Below are 5000 nucleotides of genomic sequence, written 5' to 3' on the forward strand. Positions count from 1 at the left end.
TCTGGCTATTTACACTTTACACTACTGATCTAATGTGTAGATTTTATGAATTCATTCATCCTCTGTGTTTTATTGTATTTACAAAGTGTTAGAGAGAGAGAGAGAGAGAGAGAGAGAGAGAGAGAGAAAGAGAGAGAGAGAGAGAGAGAGAGAGAGAGAGATAGTAGTAGAAAGATAGACAGAAGAAGAGCCTTTCCCAAGTACTCAACTAAACGCCGCTCAGACCGGGTCTCGAACCCAGGACCATCCAATCCTAAGGCGAGTGTCATATTACAAGACCACATGCATTCTACGAGTCTTCAGTATCCTTGTTTTCCATCGAAGACTCGCATTTTCTACGTATTTTGTTTTGTTTTGTTGTGGTTTGTTTATACTCCTGAAATCACCGAACCGTGACCGAGACTGAGACTGCCTGGCATGTGGCCTTGTCTGTGATGTGATCTGGACACTCTATTAACGTAGCTTTCACTGGACACACAGCGGCAAGCCATCAATGGTCAATATGAAAAGAAAACAAACATTCCTGAGAAATCTTCATTACTGTAAAAAAATTGGCCACCATTTTTATCCCTATTTGTGATCCTTCGCCTCAAAACGGTATTAAGTCGGGATGGTTAATTAAGATGTTGAAAATTGAATTTATAGCCAGACATATCAGACTTGTGTTGAGTTTGTGTTTTATTGAGGAGAATGGATACCATATTTTAGGGTACTAATGCCAACGATTTATATTTTTGACCATTTTTGAACTTTAAATTCGCTTTTAATCATTTGGGTCGTTCCGACATAATACCGTTTTGAAACGATGGGTCACATTTGAACAACTCCCTATCATTTTCTTCAATAAATAGAATGCACTTGGCTAAGAAGTTCACAACATTGCATTCCATCCGGAAGTATAACTGGCCAACACACAAAACTGTGTGTCTCCATGAACGTTTATAGTCAGGTTAATACAATTTAGTGAGCATTGCTCATAAACGCGGATGGCAAAAAACAATAACAAAGACCTGAGTGACGTCATCTTCTAACTATCTCTAGCCATCATCACTCTAAACCATAGCAATCAGGGAGGGCATTGCCATTGCTCGCAACATAATATCATAAAATTAGCCAACCTTTCATTGTTCTCCACGAAAACATTCATTTATATAGCGCAATAAGTGTGGCTATGTGGTCTAGTGGTATGACACTCGAGTTCGGATCGGAAGGTCCTGGGTTCGAACCTCGCGCTCGGCGCACAGTTGAGTCATTGGAAAAGGCTCTTTACTCACATTCTCTCACCGTACTCAGGTGTAAAATTAGTACCTGGCCGTTAACAGCGTTGTCGTTGTCCGAAAAATTGTAATTTCGCCTAACAGGCGTTTTGTCCCGTCCTACATGTTAAATGTTGCTGTTGACCAGGGGCCCCCTGTAAAGCGCTTTGAGCACGTTTAGTGGATATTGCGCTATATAAAAGCTCAATTACATTATTTATAATATCCATCTCAAAGCACGATAGAAGGAGTCCCTGACCAACAGCAACACGCGACATGAAGAACGAGACATGACGCCTGTTAGGCGATGTTAACTATTTTTTTTTTCGGACAGAGACAACGCTGTTGACGGCCAGGTACTCATTTTACACCTGAGCACGATGAGAGAAATGTGAGTAAAGAGTCTTTTTCCAAGGACTCATCTATGCGCCGAACGAGCGAGGCTCGAACCCAGGTCCTTCCGACCCGAAAGCGAGTCTCGTACCACATGCACAAGACGACAATAATGATAACCTCTCTGTCGTATTCCTACATTTACACGACACAACAAATCACCGATTTTATGTTGTACTATCGTATCGACTCAATTTATGCAAATGACAGGTGGCCATTTTATCGTTATTATGTGCATATTGATGTCCTCTCATGCATATATTATACATATGCTGGGCCAGCATGCTGTATCTTCTCTGTAGATCGTAGCCTTTTATACTGATTTCTTTCCTTATTGAAGACGGGGGTCGAAAATAGAGCGATTTAAGTTGTCTTTGTCGTTCATGCTAAGAAATGATGCGGCTATGTGGTCTTGTGGTTTGACACTCGCTTTCGGATCGGAAGGTCCTGGGTTCGAGTCTCACTCGACGCACAGTTAAATTAGTCTGGAAAAGGCTCTTTACTCACATTCTCTCATCGTACTCAGGTGTAAAATGAGTACCTGATCGTGTACAGCTTTGTCTCTGTCGGAAAATACCAATTGTATTGTCGCCTAACAGGCGTCATGTCTCGTTCTAATGTTACTCGTAGCTGTTGGTTAGCGCATTGAGGACGTTTAGTGGACATTGCGCTATATAAAAGCTGAAGTAAAAGAAATAAAAAATAAAGACAATGTATAAAATTGAACTGAAGCTGCAAATTGACAGCAACCATAATTGATGTGTACGTCTCGGGTTTTCCCTTCATCAGCAAAATAGGCGATGACTGAAATAAAATAAAATAAAATTACTATTTACAGCCCCCCCCCCCCCCCCCCTCCCCCGTAAATTAGGCATAAAGTACCTGAGATAAATTCGACCTCAAATTCTTATTTAACATTTATTATATGTCTCGTTTTCCGTGTGTTTTTATAGAAGAGAACCCCAGTTTTTTTTATAGTCCATTCGAATTGGGAGTTCAAAGTGAACTTTTAAAAATAAAATGTCCTTTGATTTACGTAGATAGAAATATTCTCCACCGTTGGATTTGGTGGATAGAGGAGAAGGGGAAGGAGGAGGATTTTAGCAGGTGGAGGTGGAGGAGGAGGAAGCGGAAGAGGTGGAGGGTGGTAAAGAAGGAGGTGGAGGAAGCAGAGAGGACGAAGGAGGAGGAGAAGCTGGTGAATGGAAAATAGACTGCTAGATCGATATATATATATATATATATATATATATATATATATATATATATATATATATATATATATATATATAGACAGATAGATAGATAAATGGGTTGATTGATGGATTGATGAGAGAGAGAAAGAAAAAACAGAAAGAGGAAGACAGAAAGTGGAAGAGAGAGAGGGAGAGAGAGAGAGAGAAAGAAAGAAAGAAAGAGAGAGAGAGAGAGAGAGAGACAGAGAGAGAGAGAGAGAGAGAGAGGGAGAGAGAGATGATATGATTCCATGTCTATAAAACCCTATAAATTAGTTTAATTGGCAGCAATCCCTTGTAATTGTAACGTTTTTTGTTTTTGTTTTTATTTTGGATATCACCTTTATTCAGGTGATAAACATGCCATCTCGAGACACGAGAATGGCCGGGGCTTCTCTTCTGTTCCATCAAAACTGATCGGAATGCACCTTGTCGAACTACCTTCGGGGTGAGGGAATGAAAGAAGAGAACGCGGGCTGCCTTCAACAAAACAAATACAAAAACAAAACAATACAAAAAAAATAAAAGAAGAAAGAAAAAAGAAATAAACAAAAGAAAGAAAAAAAAAAGAAAAAAAAAAAGAAAAAAGAAAAACAAATAAAAGAAACTTTTTTTTATCTTAAAAAAAAAAAGACCTTAATTTTTTATATTATAGTGTATTGTGCACAAATAGGGCCCAAAGCGCTCTATTAAAAAGGGATCCCTGACTAACAGCAACACGTAACATGTAACGTAGAACGAGACGTGACGTGACGTGGAGCCTGTTAGGCGATATTAAACTATTACATTTCTAATAGCCATAGATATTGCCGATATGCGGCGTGGGTTACATTTTGGTGTTTAGGGGTGGGTGGGGGTGGGAGGGGGGGGGTTGAGAGGGTTGAAGGGGAGGGGGTTAAAGGTGGTTGAGAGGGTTGGGGGGGGGGGAGGGGGGGGGTGCAAGATATCAATGTCGGCACGGTAACTCCTCATAAATTCTTACGAGGCCGACCGCCATTTCTCCCCTAAACAACTATCGAGGTGTAAAGGTCAAAGGGTAAGGTTAAGAATAGATAGAACGAACTTGACGTCACTCAGGTCTTTGTCTTTGTTTTTTTGTTTTGTTTTGTTTTGTTTTTTTTTTTTTGGTTGTTTTTTTGTTTTTTTTTTGTTTGTTTTTTTTGTTTTTTTTTTTTGTTTGTTTTTTTTTGTTGCCATCCACCTATATGAGTAATTCTCACTATACTGTATTAACCACACTATAAACGTTTAAGGTTACACATGGCAATGTTGTGAGCTTCTTAGCCAAGCGCCGAAAAAACACGCTATCATAAAAAAAAAAAAAAATAATTTAAAAACTCACAATACAATGCAAGAGATGTTGTAGGGGAGATAACTCATGTTTTACTAGTTGTTACTATTTTACAATGGATTATCTTTCTTGCAATTGGTGAAAAATAGTGTATGTGTCTGTGTGTGTGTGTGTGTGTGTGTGTTTGTGTGTGTATCTGTGTGTGTGTATCTAAAGAGAGAGAGAGAGAGAGAGAGAGAGAGAGAGAGAGAGAGAGAGAGAGAGAGACGTGATCCATTTTATAAGGGATTTTACGTTGTTTTTGTTTTTGTTTTTGTTTTTGTTGTGCGTTTCTTTTGTTTGTTTGTTTGTTTGTTTGTTTGTTTATCTTGTTGATGTATGCCATGAACAAAGCGTTTCATTTAACATGTTAGACTTTAGTCACAAAATAATACAGAGATTTCTACTAGCCAAGGTAAACAACCCGGGGAGCTTAAAGATGTTAAGAGATATTGTTACGGTTATCTCCCTTCCTCGTGCGCTTATACACATCCAACACAATCACACCCACACACACACCCACACACACACACACACAACCACACACACACACACACACACACACACACAAATAGACACAAACGCAATCACAGTCACACAAACACACACGCGCATGCTCATACACACGCACAGAAAGATAGATAGATAGATAGATAGATAGAGAGAGAGAGAGAGAGAGAGAGAGAGAGAGAGAGAGAGAGAGAGAGAGAGAGTGGGAATTATAACAACTGAAGGGGACAGAGTGAGTGGGGGAGAGTTGGGGGGGGGGGATATTTTTCTCGATTC

At 39.6% G+C, this 5000-nt stretch overlaps 1 protein-coding gene across 31 annotated transcripts in view; it reads left to right on the forward strand.

Moving 5' to 3' along the window:
- The window catches only part of LOC144960484 (uncharacterized), a 389259-nt gene that overhangs the window by 301152 nt on the left and 83107 nt on the right, over positions 1 to 5000 (forward strand). The gene's annotated exons all lie outside the window — the stretch shown is intronic.

The sequence above is a fragment of the Berghia stephanieae genome, chromosome 15 (assembly GCF_034508935.2).
Source record: "Berghia stephanieae isolate SIO BIC M18660-M18661 chromosome 15, UCSD_Bste_1.3, whole genome shotgun sequence".
In the NCBI taxonomy this organism is placed as follows: Eukaryota; Metazoa; Mollusca; class Gastropoda; order Nudibranchia; family Aeolidiidae; genus Berghia; species Berghia stephanieae.